The sequence below is a fragment of the Lycium barbarum genome, chromosome 3, assembly GCF_019175385.1.
Source record: "Lycium barbarum isolate Lr01 chromosome 3, ASM1917538v2, whole genome shotgun sequence".
Classification (NCBI taxonomy): Eukaryota; Viridiplantae; Streptophyta; class Magnoliopsida; order Solanales; family Solanaceae; genus Lycium; species Lycium barbarum.
This window is the reverse complement of record NC_083339.1, coordinates 73,732,707-73,753,429: the sequence shown is the minus strand read 5'-3', so window position 1 is coordinate 73,753,429 and position 20,723 is coordinate 73,732,707.

Below are 20,723 nucleotides of genomic sequence, written 5' to 3'. Positions count from 1 at the left end.
TCAAACTAATTCAGAACCAGATAGAGACCTTGTCTGTGATCTGCTCTCTGTGTACCATGCACCGTCAGCAGAGACAGCTGTAAAGCCGAGCTACTCACTACGCATAAGTACAGCAGTGAGCTGGCCCATGCTTTAGGTCAAACTATTGAATGAATGGTCTTTATCCATCACACATGCTTCCCACTTTATAAACAACATGTTGCAACATATTGTGTATCATTTGGATAACCTAGAAATCACCCAAAAGGTGCAGCCGTCACAAGACTCTCCAAGTGTTCAACAAAGCCAATTACAAACTGAAGGACCTGATTCCAACACTGAAGATGCTTTAGTCTTCTAGTTTGTTTTAAGCTTTGTTTCATGTGCTTAAATTGTAAACCTACTGTCACGACCCAGCTAGGGGCCGCGACGGGTACCCGGGGCTAACCACCGAGCACCGCTCGTTCTATTACTCATTATACTCATTCAACGTTCCTTTATCAATTTCATACCCAAATTCTAAGAAAGTCATCTTTCATTTTGAAAACATAAATTTTTTATATATACATAAGCCTTTCGGCCATCAAAATAATATATATATATACATAGTAGCCATCTCGTGAGACCATATAACCCACACTGCGTATCTACGAGACTGGAGTACTAGACATAAGGACGGGACAGGACCCCGTCGTGCCCAACATATACAAATGTACACAAAAGAATAATCAAGCACCTCCGGAACAAAGAAGTGATTTTAGTCAGCTATCAACTCCTACGAGTCTGGATCAAGCTCGCCTCCCTGTCTACCTGTGGGCATGAGCACAGCGTCCAAAGAAAACGGATGTCAGTACAAACATTGTACTGAGTATGTAAGACAGGAATGAAATAAATATAATACAAGGATCATGAGCTATATGAGAAAGATATAACCTGCATGAGTTTCATAGGCAAATACATTTCGTACATATATCGTATTTTACATAGTCATAGTACATATGTCATCACTTATATCATCACATCATAATCCTCGTCGTTAACCCGCGTCCGGATAACCATCATATGCCGCCCACTAGTGGTGATCATGCCCGGCCCTCTAGGCTCAGTGTAAACATAGCAACCCGCCTTAGCGGTGACATGCCTGGCCATTTAGGCACGGTGGAATCATATGCAACCCGCCTTAGCGGTGACATGCCCGGCCATCTTGGCGCGGTGGAATCGTATCATTATATAATCATTCATGAATTCATCATTTGTTTTACACATCTCATGAACATATCATAATCGTGTTATAGCTTGACAATTTCATACCTAACATAGGCATGTTATAGGCTAGCATTATTGATCATCTTATAGACATATCATGACTTAGCATCATTTCACATTTATCATTAAGAGCATACATTAGATTTTTTTTGAAGGCAACCATGGCTATGTCGGGGTGACGTAAGGTCGTGAACCCCCGATTATATTATGAACATTTATAAGTATTTTGCCTCACCTTGAAGGAAATAATATATAAGGTGAGTGTTAACAATAATGACATCATTAACGTTTTAGAAGCATCATATCATGGACTCTAAAATCTCTATACTTTAACTCATCATCATTATTATCATGCTCGTATGTAGTTTGATATATTTACGGACTCATAAGCTCCATCATATAGGAGGATCATGGAAAAACTTGGAAGATTCATGCCTTTGAAGGAAGGGATTTTCCTTACATACCTTTGTCGTTTAACTAGTCTATCGCTTGCTTGTTCTCTTTTAATGCACACGCTCTACCTTCAAGAGAACTCGTATCGTCATTAGCCAACAATTACAAGAACGGCTTACTAAAGCTAGAGAAAATTGGGCAACACTTCCTTTGTTTATACTACTTTTCTCATGTTCTATATCAACTCCCAAACATTCATATCAACATTCACAATATCGCACACGACAATCATCATTTATCTACATTTACCACAATTCACCATTTCCTTTCAATTTCTCCACAATTATGGTTATGACTCCCTATCGCGTTTTCTCACATATAATACCTATTCCATGGTCTAAATGTCATTTATAACGTATTCACGATCACAACATACCAACATTCATCATTCATCCCAACCACTATTCGACAATGACACTATTCACTCATTTATGACCCATTTTCTATGTCTTTCTACAATTCAAGTGTCTTATTCTTCCAATACCTTAAACAACATGGTATGGTCATGAAACTTACCTTATATGATGGATGAACAAGCCTTGAATGGAAATACTCTTCTAGCACCAAAACCCTATTTCTCTCACCTTGGGTTTTCTTGGTGTAGATGAACTTTTACTAGGTTTCATACACTTGATTTCATGGTTTTGATGTAGTTGATCATTGATTCCCTTTGATTTCTTGTAGATGAATATTGGAGAGTGTTCTAGAGTTTTCTTGAAGTGTAGAGAGTGGAAGTGAAATGAAATGAAATAAGAAAGGGTCCCTTATATTAAATTGAAAGCTGTCCTGACCAACTTATACGGACCAACATATGGTTCGTACATTTTATACGGACCGTATGTGTGTCCGTATGTTTGGTCCAGAGAGTGGTATCCCTCTTGGATAATTATACGGCCTCACATATGGCCAGTATAATTTATACAGTCCGTATGTTTGGCCGTATAGTGCCCAGTTGTTCCGTTTTCCTTCTCGTCAACTCGTTTGATCTCCAATCCTTATGGAACCTTCTTGACACTTGTTTAACACCTCAATACCAATCTAAGGGATGTTATCACCCTTCTCTAAGACATCCTTATGCCATCATTAACTCGTCACTCATAATTCCTACCAGACACATAACATATCCTTTACTTTCTTTGCCAAACTTCTCCCTTTTTGTCACATGTCTTTGAATCTCGATTAGGACCATCAAATGCTATTTCTTACTTACCCAAATCATCTTATACCTCGTGTTCCTCGCTAGCCTATTCATTGTACATTAACGGGGAATTTTCCAAGGTGTAACACCTACTCTTCTCTTTAAGGGAAGCTGTTTGTAGGTAGATCAAAAGTCTTAAAGTCAGCTTGTTGGAAGTGTGTTTCCACAATCTCTTGAGTGGTACACTAAGCTCGAGTTAGTCTAGGTGTATTAGTGGTCCTTAGCTAGAGTTAGCTAAGTGGAGTTGCTTGCAATCGGAGTATTGCAAGGGTTGAGGGACTATGTGAGTTGGTTCCTAGGTTCCATAAGCGTTGTTGTAAGTTTGAGGGATTATAGGAGTTAATTCCTAGCTTACGATAGGGTTGTAACCTGAAGTTGCTCGGTGTAGTGGAGTTGAAATCCTACTGGGGTAGGTCGTGATTTTTAATCTCTTGAGCAAGGAGTTTTTGACGGTAACATCCTGTGTCCTTCATGTTACACCCCTCGTATTCGTAGTAGTAGAACCTATGGTTTCCTAGTCGGGTATGCCATTGGAATAGAGACTCGAGCCCGAGTTTGGAGATAGGAAGTGCCTTACCCTGTGTACAAGAGTACCAGTATGCGTTTCAGATAATTTGCAGAGTTAGAAGTTGAGCGAATCAAGTCGACGCGATCGGAACTTGTCACGACCCAGCTAGGGGCCGTGACGGGTACCCGGGGCTAACCACCGAGCACCGCTCGTTCTACCACTCATCATACTCATTAAGCCTTTTTTTTCGTTCATGAACTCATAATCATAAGAAAATCTTTTTCCTTGAAAAACATAAACACTTTTATATACATAAGCCCTTTTGCTATCAAAAATAATGTACACATATCTACGTATATACAATAGTGACCTTGTGAGACCATATACCCCACACATACGCATCTACGAGCCTCTACTAGAGCACTAGACATATGGACGGGACAAGACCCCGTCGTGCCCAAAATACATATACATATATATACACAAAAGTATAAACCCGATTAGCACCTCCGGAATAATGGAGTGCTCCTGAAAATCTGCTGATAGCTCCTATAGATCTGCGCCGTCTCCCTGTCTACCTGTGGGCATGAACACAACGTCCAAAGAAAACGGACGTCAGTACGAATGTTGTACTGAGTATGTAAGGCATGAATGAAATAAACATGACAGAGAATCATAAGTCATGAGGTGAAGGAAAAACCTGCGCGACCTTTAAGGATGAATGCATTCCATACATATATCACATATACATAATCGTTGTACATGAATCATCATAGCATATACATCATCACGTCATATAATTCATCATCATAATACCGTATCTACTCATACATATAAAACGTTATCCGTATTCGGCCACTTAGGGCTCGACAATGTCCGTATTCGGCCACATGGTGGCTCGACAGTATTCGTATTCGGCCACATAGTAGCTCGACAGTATCCGTATTCGGCCACATAGTGGCTCGACAGTATTCGTATTCGGCCACATAGTGGCTCGACCATGTCACATGCATCACACAAGGATCATTATATCTCATCATCATCATTGTCATCATATACATCTCATAAGCTTATCGTAACCTTTCATTAATGCACACATTTAAATTCAAAGACAATTTATGAAAGTTACATCGTATTCGTAGCATAATTTCATATAATTATTGTATGATAGTCTTTAGAATCTTTAGGCTTAAGCTAAACATTACCACTATCGTTTATATAGCATATCTCTTACCTTTATCTCATATGAAATCCTCTAAGAACATAGACTCATAACTTTGCAGAACATTGGTCATAGAACACGCATTAGGGCTTATGGGCAATCTATAACAATGTCGGGGTGACATAAGGTCGAGAACCCCCGAGTCCATTATGGAGCATTCATAAGCATTATGCCTCACCTTGAAGGAATTAGCATATAAAGTGAGTGTAGTCAATGGACAATATCAATGGATCGTAATATGGATCATTTGCCTTGTCGAACTATGATATTGTAGGCTTTAGTATCTTTAGACTTAGACTCATCATCGTCAGTACCGCCTTCGTAACATGCCTCTTGTCTTATCCCATATGGCTATTCATAAACATAGGCTCTTAGTTTTCCGGGAGGTAGGAAAGTCATGGAGAGGTAAGGAAAATACTATCATAGGAATCATATAAGGATCATTAACTTCGTAGGAATATCATATCATGAGCTTTATGACTTCTAGACTTAGATTCATTATCAACATTGTCATACTTGTAACGTGTCTCTTTTCTTTATCTTGTGATGCTCTTATAATCGTAGACTCATAGTTTCTGATACGTAGGGAAAATCATGAAGAAGGAAGGAATATCATATCATGGGATTCATGCCTTAGAAAGAAGGGACTAGCCTTACATACCTTTGTCGTTTAAGCAATTTAGTGTTTGCTTATTCTCCTTCAATGCCACGCCTCTACCTTCAAAAAGAGGATTTGCACGATCGTTAGTTAACCAACTATAAGAACGCACTACTATTTCTAGAGAAAATTGGGCAGCACTTCCTTTGTTTATACTACTTTTCCCGTATTCCGTATCAACTCCCAACACTCACAACAACAATCACAATATGGCAATCAACAATCATCTTTTATATACTTTAAACAAAATCCACCATTTCTCTCCAATTTCTTCACATTTATTGTTATAGGTTCGCTATCGTATTTTCCCCTGTATCACACTTATCTCACGGTCTACATATCATTTATAACGTATTCATACTCACAACACACTAACATTCATGATTCAATTCAACTACCATTCAATCATGACATTATTCACTCTTGAATGACCCATTTGCTATGTTCTTCTACAATTCGGGTATCTTAACCTTCCAATACCTTAAACAACATAAAATGGTCATGAAACTTACCTTGGATGATGGTTGAACAAGTCTTGAGTGGAGTTTCTCCTCTAGCAACAAAACCCTATCTCACCTCTTTTGGTTTTCTTTGAAGAAGATGAGCTTTACTTGGGTTTCACACTCTTGTTTTCATGAACTTGGTGTTGATGATCTTAGTTTTCCTTTGATTTCTCTTGTAGTGGAAGAGTGGAGAGTTTTCTAGATGGTTCTTGAAGAGTGGAGAATGAATGGAATGAAAAATGAAATGAAAGGGTCCCTTATATTAAAAATACAAATCTGGCCGACCATCTTTATACGGACCAACATACGGTCCGTATAATATTTACTGACCGTATGTTGGGACCGTATATTTGGTCCAGTGAACCTTGGTGTTCTGGGCTGGATCTACGGACTGGACATACGGCCTGTATATATTATACGGCCAGTATGTCTGGCCGTATATTGTCCAGTTCTCCGGAACTTGTTTTCGTCGACTCGTTTGATCTCCGATCCTTATGGAACCTTCTTGGAACTTGTTTAGCACCTCAATATCAATCTTAGGGACATTTTCACACTTCTCTAAGACATCATTATGCCATCATGGTCTCGTTGTTCGAAATTCCTATCTGAAACACAACGTACGATTCGCTTTCCTTAGCAACTTTCTCTCCTTGCATTGTATGCCTTTAAAACCTCATTGAGGGTCATCAAATACTCTCTCTTACTCATCCAAAACATCGTATATGCCGCGTTCATCTGTTAGCCTATTCACTGTACATGTACGGGGTTTTTTCCAAGGTGTAAAAGAATTGAACCAGAAAACCTGCAGGACACCAGTCATCGTCGACGGGTCGTCGACATGTTCGACGGACCATCGACGTGCGATGTCGATAGGATTCCGCAGCCATGCATCTGCAGGCGCAGGTTGACGGGCAAGTCGATGGACCGTCAACACGTCGACGGGCCGTTAACCCGCTCGTCGAACCGGACCGTTATAGCCTTTTTGGCTTCCAAGTTAAATATGTGGGTCACGACTTCATTTTATATTTTACTCCTTCCAAAAATCAGAAAACCCTAAAATATTCTCTTCCAATATTTTTCATCATATTAGTAAAGATTTGACAAGACCCGGACCCCGTAAACCCGAGATGATGAAAAAGAAAGGTTGCTTCTAGGGTTTCTTAAAGTTGTGGAGTTTAGGGAGTTGAAGTTGAAGTTGAAGTGACTCTTGGGATTCTTGACCCCTCAAGGTATGTAAATGATTTCTACCTTTGTATTTAAGTTGAGTATCAAGAGTTTTAGTGATTCTAAGTAACGATGGGGTAGTTGTGAAAGTGATAAGTTGATGAAAGACAAAACAGTAACTTAGGGTTATTTTAAGAGATGATTGGGAATGGATTTGAATACATTTTGATATATAAGTGGTGTTATTGATGTTATGGTTGGTATTAAAGTGAATGAGGAGTTGAAGGGTTGTTAAGATTATGAGAGAAATGCTGTCCATGATTCGTTAAGCTCTCTATGTATCTAAAGGAGATTAGCAAGTGAAGTACATAGTCTAATAAAGGTCTATGTTATCTTAATTGTAGATTTACAAGTCAAGAAGTAGGAGTCGGACGATTTGATATGCGTCAAGGTATGTTAAGGCTATCCCTTCCTTCTTTTGGCATGATCCTATGATATGATCCAATAAGCGAGTAAGCGAGTCCATATTACTCTACTCTTAGAAGCATTAGAAGTATTTCGGTTTTGATATTCATGCACCCCGTTATGATTATTCCTTCTATTCTCGGGTCCAGTTTTATGTATACAGTTATTCATGCATTACATTCATTTATATATATATGTATGTTGACCCGTGACCAAAAGGCGTTATATACGCAAGTATTATATGTATATGGGTTATGGAAAGGAGTAGGCGTTATATACGCATTACCACCTGATCAGCTGGTGCACTATGATGATGATATGAGAATCAGGCTGCAAGTACCGCAATAATGTATATGATGATGGCCGCTGAGAGGCCGATATGATATGAGAAAAGAGACAAGTGTTATATACGCACACATATCAGGCGTTATATACGCACATGTATACAGATGTATGGCATTCATTGATAGGCATGAGCATGCATATTATGTGCCCACTGAGGCGTTGTCAGTTATACATATTTATGCAGATTCAGGCAGATACTAGTTCATACAAGTACATGTAGTCAGTCATGTCATCTTATGAGTTCAGATCTTATCCATGATTCTCATGTGTATATATATATATATGATGTTGCTCTTGTGCTTTACATGGTCAGTACATTATCCGTACTGACTCCCCGTTTCTCGGAGGGCTGCGTTCATGCCCGCAGGTACAGGGAGACAGACAGGTGGTCCAGCTCAGTAGGACCTCTAGATCTAGCAGTGGTCAGTACGCTCCATTCGATCCGGAGCTATAGTCAGTTTTGGTATGCCCTTTTTAGAAGTGTATGCATATGGGTATGACGAGGCCCTGTCCCGTCCTTTCTACAGCTTTCATTCTGGTAGAGGTCCGTAGACAGTTGTATGTATTAGTCAGATGATGTAGCCTTGTCGGCTTCTATTCTTTTGTGTACAGCATATGTAGTAGCCTAGTTGGCTTGCACTGCTCCTTCAGCATATTTATGTATATACAGATTGTTCAGCGTTCATGATGTCGTCTAATTATAAGATCAGTTTAAGCCATTTTATGGGCCCGTAATGTTGAGAATGATTCAGATATGAGTATAGGGGTGTTTGGTCGCTAGAGGTCAGACTCTCGTCACGGCTCATCGGTTGGGTCGTGACAGAAGTGATATCAGAGCAGTTTCGTCCTAGGGCTGTCTATAGGCCGTGTCTAGTAGAGTCTTGTTTATAGGCGTGTTGTGCACCACACTTATAAACAGGAGGCTACACGACATTTAGGATGATGTCATTCTTTCTCTCCTAGATTGTGCGATAGACCCATGTGTTAGGCATTCGCCTTCTGATGAATTGTTATGATTTCAGAGATGCCTCCGAAGAATGCTACAGCTGCCCGGAAGGGCAAGAAATCCACAGGTGAGGCCACTAGCCGAACTCGATAGGCCACGAGAGCCCAGGATGAGATTCAGAGTGAGGCGCCGTCTGAGACATCGCATGCACCGCCTCCAGCAACTGCCCTAGTTCCTCAGCCAGATGCACTGGGCCAGGATGTGCGGGATGTTGTACGGTTGTTAACCAGATTAGTAGCCGCTCAGGCTCAGCGGCAGGGAGTTGGTGTTGACCAGGCAGATGGGACTGGCAGTTCGAGGGTTAAGACCTTCCTTGGGTTAAGTCCTCCAGAATTTTTCTTGGTAAAACAGAACATGGACCCCAGGATTTCATTGATGGTATGCAGAGGACTTTGAGGGTTATGCATGCGGATGAGGTCGAGTCCGTAGAGTTGGCTTCATATAGGCTGCGTGATATTACAGTACAGTGGTATCAGACTTGGGGAGAGAATGCCCCTCCAGTTGTGTGGCGAGAGTTCTCAGATGCTTTTATCCGCCACTATTTGCCTCCTGAGGTCAGGCGAGCCTGAGCAGATAGATTCCTACGTATTGAGCAGGGCAGTATGAGTGTCCAGGAGTATTGCGTGTATTTTGATTCTATGGCCAGGTATGCTCCAGCCATGGTGGCTGAGATGGAGGATAGAGTTCATCGTTTTGTGGCTGGTCTAGGGCCACATTTGATTGATGCTTGTACGACTGCCGCATTATAGCCAGGCATGGATATCTCCCGTATACAGTCATATGCGCAGAATTTGGAGGATCGGAAGCGCCAGAGGAGGACAGATCGTGATCGTGACCGGGGCCATGGTAAGAGGTCCAGATCTTTTGAGATAAAGGAGCGTCAGTATGAGGATCCTGTCCTAGTTCATTACCGAGATATAGCCCCTCAGAAAGAAAAGACACCCTTTATGATCACAGGTGACGGAGTACTCAGATATCGAGGTAGGTTATGCGTTCCTAATGTTACAGGGCTCCGTCAGCTTATGGGGGAGGCACATTACTCCCGCTATTCTATTCATCCAGGCTCAACAAAGATGTACCATGATCTCAAGGAAGTTTATTGGTGGGACGGTATGAAAAGAGATATAGCAGAATTTGGCGCTCAGTGTTCAAATTGTCAACAGGTCAAAATAGAACACCAGAAGCCTGGAGGTCTATTGCAAGCTATGGAGATCCCGACATGGAAGTGGGAGGTAATTAATATGGACTTTATTACAGGGTTGCCCCGTACTTAGCGGAAGTGTGATTCGATATGGGTCATAGTTGATAGGCTCACAAAGTCAGCTCACTTTCTGCCTATCAGAATTACTTATGCAGCCGAGGATTATGCAAAGCTTTACCTGAAGGAGATTGTACGACTTCATGATGTTCCTTCAGCCATTATTTCAGATAGGGGAGCACAGTTCACAGCCAGATTCTGGAAGTCTTTTCAGCAGGGATTGGGGACTCAAGTGAGTCTTAGCACCGCATTCCACCCCCAGACAGATGGACAAGCAGAGCGTACTATATAGACCCTTGAGGATATGCTCAGAGCTTGTGTGCTTGACTTTCAGGGAAGTTGGGAGGATCATTTGCCTCTTATCGAGTTTGCATATAACAACAGTTACCATTCCAGTATTCACATGGCTCCTTATGAGGCCTTATATGGGCGGAAGTGTAGATCGCCTATAGGATGGTTTGATGTTGGGGAGAATAAGTTCCTACGCCCAGACTTAATTCAACAAGCAGTTGATAAGGTGAAAGTAATTAGAGAGAGGTTGCTAACGGCCCAGAGCCGACAGAAATCCTATACGGATAATCGGCGACGTAAGCTAGAGTTCATGATGGGCGACTGGGTGTTCCTGTAACCCAGTAGTGTGTGGCCCTGTGTGGCATTATTTTGGGTTGCTGTGTGCAGGGCGGATTGGTATAAGTACAGGGGAAACTATGCCGAAATTTTTATAACCCAGGATTGTTCGAACACCCGAGGACGGATGTTCCTAATGGGGGGGGGGGAGAATGTTACAAACCTCATCTTTGTAGTAGTAGAACCTATGGTTTCCTAGGCGGGTATGCCCTTGGAATAGAGACCCGAGCCGAGTTTGGAGATAGGAAGTGCCTTGCCTCGTGTACAAGAGTATCAGTATGCATTCCAGGTAATTTGCAGAGTTAGAAGTTGAGCGAATCAAGTCGACGCGATCGGAACTGAACCAGAAAACCTGCAGGACACCAGTCATCGTCGACGGGTCGTCGACATGTTCGACGGACCGTCGACGTACGGCGTCGATGGGATTCCGTAGCCATGCATCTGCAGGCGCAGGTCGACGGGTCGTCGACCCGCTCGTCGAACCGGATCACTATAGCCTTTTTGGCTTCCAAGTATAAATATGTGGGTCACGAATTCATTTCATATTTTCCTCCTTCCAAAAATTAGAAAACCCTAAAATATTCTTTTCCAATAATTTCCATCATATTAGTGAAAATTTGACAAGACCGGACCCCGTAACCCAAGATGGTGAAGAAGAAAGGTTGCTTCTAGGGTTTCTTCAGGTTGTGGAGTTTAGGGAGTTAAAGTTGAAGTGATTCTTGGAATTCTTGACCCCTCAAGGTATGTAAATGATTTTTACCTTTGTATTTAAGTTGAGTATCAAGAGTGTTAGTGACTCTAAGTAACGAGGGGGTAGTTGTGAAAGTGGTAAGTTGATGAAGGACAAAAGAGTAACTTAAGGTTATTTTAAGAGATGATTGGGAATGGATTTGAATATAATTTGATATATAAGTGGTGTTATTGTTGTTATGGTTGGTATTAAAGTGAATGAGGAGTTGAAGGGTTGTTAAGCTTATGAGAGAAATGTTGTCCATGATTCGTTAAGCTCTCTATGTATCTAAAGGAGGTTAGCAAGTGAAGTACATAGTCTAATGAAGGTCTATGTTATCTTAATTGTAGATTTACAAGTCGAGAAGTAGGAGTCGGACGATTTGATATGCGTCAAGGTATGTTAAGGCTATCCCTTCCTTCTTTTGGTATGATCCTATGATATGATCCAATAAGCGAGTAAGCGAGTCCATATTACTCTACTCTTAGAAGCATTAGAAGTATTTCGGTTTTGACATTCATGCACCCCGTTATGATTATTCCTTCTGTTCATGAGTCCAGTTTTATGTATACAGTTATTCATGCATTACATTCATATATATATATATATATATATGTTGACCCGTGACCAGAAAGCGTTATATACTCAAGTATTATATGTATATGGGTTATGGAAAGGATTAGGCGTTATATACGCATTACCACCTGATCAGCTGGTGCACTATGATGATGATATGAGAATCAGGCTGCATACCACAACAATGTTTATGATGATGGCCCCAGAGAGGCTGATATGATATGAGAAAAGAGACAGGCGTTATATATGCGCACATATCAGGCGTTATATACGCACATGTATACAGATGTATGACATTCATTGATAGGCATGAGCATGCATATTATGTGCCCACTGAGGCGTTGTCAGTTATACAAATTTATGCAGATTTAGGCAGATACTAGTTCATACAAGTACATGTAGTTAGTCATGTCAGCTTATGAGTTCAGATCTTATCCATGATTCTCATATGTATATATATATATATATATATATATATATAATGTTGCTCTTGTGCTTTACATGCTCAGTACATTATCCGTACTGACTCCCCGTTGCTCGGGGGGCTGCGTTCATGTCCGCAGGTACAAGGAGACAGACATGTGTTCCAGCTCAGTAGGACCTCTAGATCTAGCAGTGGTCAGTACGCTCCATTCGATCCGGAGCTATAGTCAGTTTTGGTATGCCCTTTTTAGATGTGTATGCATATGGGTATGACGGGGCCCTGTCCAGTCCTTTCTATAGCTTTCATTCCAGTAGAGGTCTATAGACAGTTGTATGTATTAGTCAGATAATGTAGCCTTATCGGCTTCTATTCTTTTGTGTACAGCATATGTAGTAGCCTAGTTGGCTTGCACTGCTCCTTCAGCACATTTATGTATTTACAGATTGTTCAGCGTTCATGATGTCGTCTAATTATAAGATTAGTTTAAGCCATTTTATGGGCCCTTAATGTTCAGAATGATTCAGATATGAGTATAGGGGTGTTTGGTCGCTGGAGGTCAGACTCCCGTCACGGCTCATCGGTTGGGTCGTGACACTTCACTTACTGCATTGCATAAGGGAACTGGTACTCAGCCAGGGGGTGGTACTCAACCAGGTCCCCTATATACTGTCTGGTGGACGCAGAGCCTACATGTCACACCCCGATCTTACTAGGGTGTGATGGGCACCCGACCCCATATTCGGAGCCGAGCGAACCCGCTGACTCATATTACATGCTTAATATCTTTGGACTCTTAAATCAAATAAGAATGAAATACATAGTAGCTTTCAAAATCTTTCTTTTCCATCGTACTCAAATCAAATAGAATCTGTAATCACATGGACTTTATAACACAACATAAAATGACACATCGGCTGGTGGAGCCGTTTACATTACCGACACTCTACACCCATGACTCTGTCTGCAAAGTCTCTAACTTCAACCAAGACATCATAGCATAGTACTCTGACTCGGCAACACTCCAGGGCCAAATGGAGCTTGCCAACTTCGCTGGAACATCTTCTATAATGGCTTCTACTCACCTGGGTGTACCTGCGCGGCATGAAACGCAACGCCCGAAGAAAAGGGGTCATTACGAGCAATGTACTGAGTATGTAAGGCATGAATAGTAACATAGTAAGAGATGTAATTATGAATAATAACAGAATGGAGATGTAGAGCATATCATGAGGTAAAAGAGTAACCTGTACATCTGAGTGCCTTTCAGGACGAATGCCATGCATGCTTATCTTTCCTTTGAAAACATTTCTTGTTCATATATATATAGAAAATAGAACATATCATAACGCCGAACAACGTCGGCTCCCCCACATATATCCCGCGTCCGGGACAATATTAACCGATGTGGGATTTGCCTGAACCAATGTGGGATTTGCCTAAACCAATGTGGGATTCGCCTAAGGCAAGCCTTACACTCACCCCCTTTTAGGACTCAGCGTTCTTGCTGAGGTTTGCCCCACCATTGGGTTTGCCCCACCACCGGCTCTGATACCAACTGATCAGGTGGATATGCGTCTATAGCGCCTCACCTTTTTTCCATCTTCCCCATATACATATACATATCTCATGTTCATGTATCATATACATATATCATATACATATGTCATGTAAGCAGCATGCAGGAGAGCCCAAAGAATGTTATGTCTCTATCGGAGTGACGTAAGGTCGGTAACCTCCGAATATATTATGGAAGACTCGATGGACAAGTATACTTACCGACACCTGAAGGCTCAGAAACAAGTTTCGGGTCGATCCGATTTAGTATAAGGAAGTTATGAGCGTTTGAAGTACAGAACCTTCTACGAACGTTTCAAAAGCCATTTTTGAAAAATCAAAGCATCAATCATATTAGGACCTTTCGAATGTCGTTATAGATCAAATCAGATAAAGCTGGAACCATATGTACGTATTAAAATATATCAAAGACTCAATGGAATAACTGTACGTGCTAGCATTTGAAAATCAAAACTTTGGTCATATCAATTATCTTTCGAATGCCATTCGAAAACATATCAAATAGATCTTCGGACATCATAGATACGCCTCAAAACCATATGAAACAGCTTATGGAAATCAAGAACGTTAGCCATCCTAGTGGCTCTAAGAATGGGAGTTTCTTTAAAATCATTCATATACTTTGTCTTGTTGGTTTCACAAAGATCATGCCAAAGAAAGAAAGGGTAAGTCTTACATACCTGCTCCGCGTCCTATTAGCTACGCTTAATTGTCCCAGCTTGCTAGTATTTTTCCTTCAACTTCTCAACTTGGCTAGGGTTCATGAGTTTCCCAAATAAATGCTTTGCTTGCTCCAACAACCACTTCATGTTGATGAGGACCTTCCAATTGGTTGAAATACTAGGAGGAAATAAATTTTTTTGATCAACTCCTCTCCATGGCCAAGTTCGGCCATCCTTGGCCGAATGCCCCCTCTTTTCTCTTCTTTTTTTCCAAGTTTTCTTATGTTAAAATGATGGATGAATTGGCCACCTCTCATATATATATAATTAGTTTCTACAAATGTCAAGTGAACACATGTCCCTTCTCCTTTTTTCTTGAAATTTCTTAAAATAAAGATGAATAATTAAATCTTGCCATGTAAGCTTTAATCCATATATATAATCACATGGCCATAAAAGAGTAGGACCCACACATACACACACACACATCACACGGCCAAGGGGTTCTTCATGAACCTTCTTGAACTTTTTTGTGAAATTACCATTTTGCCCCTAGCCTTCCTCAATATTACCATGGGCCATTTTGTGAATTTCCCTTTTTGCCCTTAGCCTCTCTCAATATTTCCATACTAATAATGTTCATAAATAATATTCATAACCAACTTGTACATTAAAATAATTTTGGAAGATGGTCATTCCCTTAACTTACCACGACTACCTTGAATTATCCAAACATACAAAATACGGGATATAACACTACAACTGTATGATTTCATGCTAGACTTGATTAGATGTTGCCACCATGTGAGAATAATTTCACTTAAGTAAAGTCCTTCCAAGTTCCAAGTTTAAACCAGCAAAAGAAAAAAAAATGGAGACCAAGTCCTATTAATTGTTGATGACTACACAAACAGATGTGACATGGTTATTTGGGTCGGACTAGTGTAGCACTAGCATATGGATAGTGATGCATAACCCCATTTACTGATCCTGAACTTCCAAACCCTCCACATAAAGAAAGATATCTTCAAAGACAATCCTCTGACCCATATATATTTAAAGATTAGATGATGAAAGTCCATGCTAGCACGGGCCCAACACAAAAAATAGTACCACATATTTTTAAGACTGTCTAAAAAAAATGATATATTTTTATGTTTAGAAATCATTTAATTTGAAACTTTCCCTTTTACCTTTAATGAAATGATTTAAATTCACACAAATATCTATGATTTGTTTTAAACCACAGTTTCAAAGATTTTTTTTTTTAAACTTCATGCCTAGTCAAATTATGTCACATAAATTAGGACAGAGAGAGTACCTTTTAGTAATATAATTATGAAATTTTTTATTACAGAAAGTATTATAATTCAATTAATTGAAAATATCAATAAATTATTTTATTTAGTCCACTTCTCTCATATATGACTTTCCCGATGTGGTTCTCCAATTCAAAGATTTGAAATACACCTTCTCCTACCGAGTTTCATGCCATCATCTCTTTCTACTCAACAACACTGAAAAGCGCTTTCATGTGTCAGCATCTGCTGTAGTCATAAATTTTTAAGTATAGACCAACTTCATCATTTTAAGAAAATATGTGTATACGTTTCTTGACCGTTTATATTTCGTCTTCTCGATGTTATTCCTCATTATTTGTGTGAGACGTATGTGTCTAAACTTATACCCAAATATATAAGTTTTAAATCTTTTGGTTTTATGACCTTTTTAGTGGTTTTTGTGTTCAATTTAAATCGTTATTTCTTTTTTCCTGAATTTCTCTTCTTTAAATTTTCTCTAACCGTACCTTTACCATTTTCTGAACTTATTATCATTATTTAAACGGCCTATTTTTTTTCTTCTTCACGTGGACCCCACCTTAATTTTTTTATCTCTACTATTATGGAAAAGTGGGCCCCACCTTAAATTTGTTTTTTTTTTAAATTGCTACTATTATAGAAAAGTGGGCCCCAACTTATTTTTTTTTTTAAAAATTTCTACTTTTATAGAAGAGTGGGCCCCACCTTGTTTTTTCTTTTTACATTTACTATTGTAGAAGACCATTTATATTTCGTCTTCTTGATGTTATTCCTCATAATTGATGTGAGACGTATGTGTCTAAACTTATACCTTGGGTATAAGTTTTAAATCTTTTGGTTTTATGACTTCTTTAGCAGTTTTTGTGTTCAATTTAAATCGTTATTTCTTTCTTCCCGAACTTCTCTTCTTTACATTTTCTCTAAGCGTACCTTTACCATTTTCTGAATTTATTATCATTATTTAAATATCCTTTTTTTTGTTGCAATTGTCTCCTTCTTCTTCACGTGGACTCCACCTTAATTTTGTTCCTAGCAATTGTCTCCTAATTCTTCACGAGGACCCCACCTTAATTTTCTTAATCTCTATTATTATAGAAGAGTGGACCCCACCTTAAATTTGTTTTTTTTTTCATTTCTATTATTATAGAAGATTGGGCCCCACCTTAATTTTTTTTTAATTTTTCTTCTCCTATTATAGAAGAGTGGGCCCACCTTATTTTTTTTTTAAATTGAGTGACTGACGATTTCATTGTAAGCCCCCTTCTTGTGTCTAACATTCCCTATAGCTTATCCATTTCGTCATTATATAATGAAGGTAACATCACTTTGCTAATGTGTTTGGCTATCTCCTTTGACAGATTACTACGAAGTACACTTTCATTCCACTTACCTTTAATTATAATATCTGCTACATTTTGTATTGCTTCATTTCATATAAAATATGCATGTGCTATATCATATAATGCTCCCAAACTTGTCAAGTTGTCATACCAGAATTGAGATTATTTCACAATTGGTTGTCACCATATCTGATGTTTTATTAATTACCACAGTATTTAATGCTCATGAAAGCACCCCGTAATGTAGGCTTGTCCTGAAATTTCCTCATAATTTATTGGATAGTGCCATTGACACATCATGCATTGATGTAAATCCAAGACCACCTTCTTCCTCAGGTAAATAGTTTGCGGATGCGACCTAAGCACTCAAAGAACCAGGTACTTTGAGCAACTATGCAAGAAAGGTATATTGCAGAAAGTAAATCAACACAAGTATTTTAGCTTGGAAACGCTCATTGTTCAAAGGAGGAAAAATCACGACCTACCCAATAGGAATTTTCCCAAATACTGTTTCACTAAAGCTAGCCCCAACAAATTTAAGGTTTACAACTACCCTTTTTAAACCCTAAGAAACTTTTCCAAATAGTCTCGCCTCTACCCCCTTAATGCTCAACAGTTCCAAATTGCTAGCTCCACTTCAATGACTCTACCCAGTCAATGAAGTCTCTTACAACTCAATTATACACCTATTGCAATCAACTAGGAATGTAGATAATCGGAGCCACAATTAGAACCTAACTATTACAATGAAAGAACTGAATGATAAATCTTGATAAGCTCGAGTTCTTCGTTGGTGTATAGTTAGCTCTTCTAGAGACTTAGGTGCTGACTCTTCGCAGGGACCCATCCTTCTTCCTCACAAATAGTACTGGTGCTCCCCAAGGTGATGTACTGGGCCTGATGAAGCCCTTTTCTAATAAATCTCTCAGCTGCTCATTCAGTTCTGCAGGTGCCATTCTGTAAGGAGGAATAGTTATGGGCGGAGTGTCTGGCCAAACATCTATAGTGAACTCTATCTCACGCTCAGGAGGAAGGCCTGGAAGTTCATCTGGGAATACATCGTGAAACTCGCTAACTACCGGCATTGACTGAAAAGTCGGCGCCTCTGCCTTCAGGTCGTGTACCCGTACCAGATGATAAATATAACCCTTTCTGACCATCTTCCTTGCCTTGAGGTATGAAATAAACTTACCCCTCGGTGATGCTGTATTTCCCATCCACTCCATAATTGGCTCTCCTGGGAACTGAAATCGGACTATCTTGCCTCTACAATCAACGTTAGCATAACAAGAAGCTAACCAATCCATACGCAAAATAACGTCAAACTCAGTCATATCTAGCTCTATCAAATCTGCCTTGGTGCAACGACTATATATGATCACCGAACAATCTCTATATACTCGTCTTGCTATAACAGAATCTCCTACTGGTGTAGCTACCTCAAATGGTTCTATCAATTCAGGTTTTATCCGAATTCTACTAGCAACATATGGACAAATATACGATAATGTGGAATCTGGGTCATCAATGCATACACGTCTCAAGAGAAAACCGATAACGTACCTGTAACCACATTAGGTGACGCCTCCTGATCCTGTCTACTGGCCAAAGCATATATGCGGTTCGAAGGACCGCTAGAACTAGAAGCTCCGCCACGACCTCTACCACGACCTGCTGGTGCCTGAAAACCTTGCCCACCAGGGCGCATCACTACAGAAGAAGATGAACCAGCAGCCGACCCAGTAGGCTGAGCTGTACTGCCTGGACCACCCCCGAGTGGACAATCCCTCATAATATGGCCCTGACGGCCACAAGAAAAGCAAGCACCCGTAGCATGATAACACTCTCCAGAATGGTGCCTTCCACATCGAGAACACCGAGGCAAGGGTGGCCTCGACTGACTCGAACCTCTGTGCATCTGTGAACCAGAAGCCTTGGAGCTCTGACCAGCTTCTGAATACCCGGTACTATCAAATCTCCTACCCGAGAATTGCGGAGGTGCACTCCGTGCTGGCTGAGAAGGATATCTACTATACTGCTGCTGAGGCTGCCTGCGTCAAAACTCACCAGAATAACCAGTCGATCTAGCCCTCTTAGGCTGGCCCCGACCATGATCTCTGTCGGGCTGACGCCCTCTGTGCCAGTCCTCCACCCCCTGTGCATACACCTGTACTTGAGCAATATCCATCCCTAGCTAGGAGGCCATTAGCATACAGCTATCAACAAAATAACGATCCAACCCCACCACATATCGATGCATCCTATCCGTCATATCTGCTACAATAGTGGGCGCATATCTGGCCAACGAATCGAACTTAAGGCTATAATCCCGAACACTCCTGCCATTTTGCCTAAGACGTAAGAATCTATCAACTCTCGCTCGCCGCATCTCTGGAGGAAAAAAGTGGCCAAAGAAGGCCTCTACAAACTCGTCCCACACTGCTGGAGGAGCATCCGCGCCCCTAGACAGCTCCCACGACTCATACCAGTTGACAGCTACATCCCGCAGTCGATACGACGCTAACTCAACCGACTCAGTTTCAGAAGCCTTAATTATCCTCAGCGTACGCTGCATCTGCCGAACGAACTCCTATGGGTCATCCTCGGGCTTTGACCCGAAAAACTCTAGAGGATTGCAGCTTAGAAAGTCACGGGCTCTCAGACTGTCATGTCTATCTATCTGATCAACCCCTAGTCCTTGCCTGCGAGCCTGTCCTGCCACTAATCTCGTCAACAACTAAACTGCATCCTGCATAACTCTATCCTCCGCCCCTGGCTGAGGAGCTGGAGGCTCAGGTGCTGGGAACTCGAGAGCTGGCGGTGGAGCCGCCCCTGGCTGAGGAGCTATCGCTGTCCTGGGTTCCTCTGGAGGTGACGATGTAGCAGAACTCGCGGACTGGAACCCAACCTCAGGCATAGACTGGGCACGAGCTCTGGTAACTCTCTGTGTCTGGCTAGTATTCCCTGCTATCGCTTTGCCCTTCTGGGCAGTTGTCGCTTTCTTGGGAGGCATAACTGTAAACATAGTAGTCTGTTAGAAAGGGATTTTCCTGATAATATAGCTCTGTCGCACGATCTAAGATAAGAAGGAAAGATGACATCCTAAATGTCCTGTAGCTTCCTGTTTATAGTTGTGGTGCACAACACACCGATAAACAAGACTCTACTAGACACGGTCTGTAGACACTCCGAGGATGAACCGCTCTGATACCACTTTTTGTCACGACCCAACCCCGTCGGCCGTGACTGGTGCCCGACTTGGACACCCGTATACACACCTGTTAGCTATATATTCAGTCCACAACAATATAATATGAAACTTATAACGACCAAAACATAGTCTAGGAACTGTCGCATAAATGTACATATATGTGCAGCAACCTGTCTCCTAAGGAGTCACAATTATCAACAGATAACACAGTGCATAAGCCGACAAGGCTGTCAT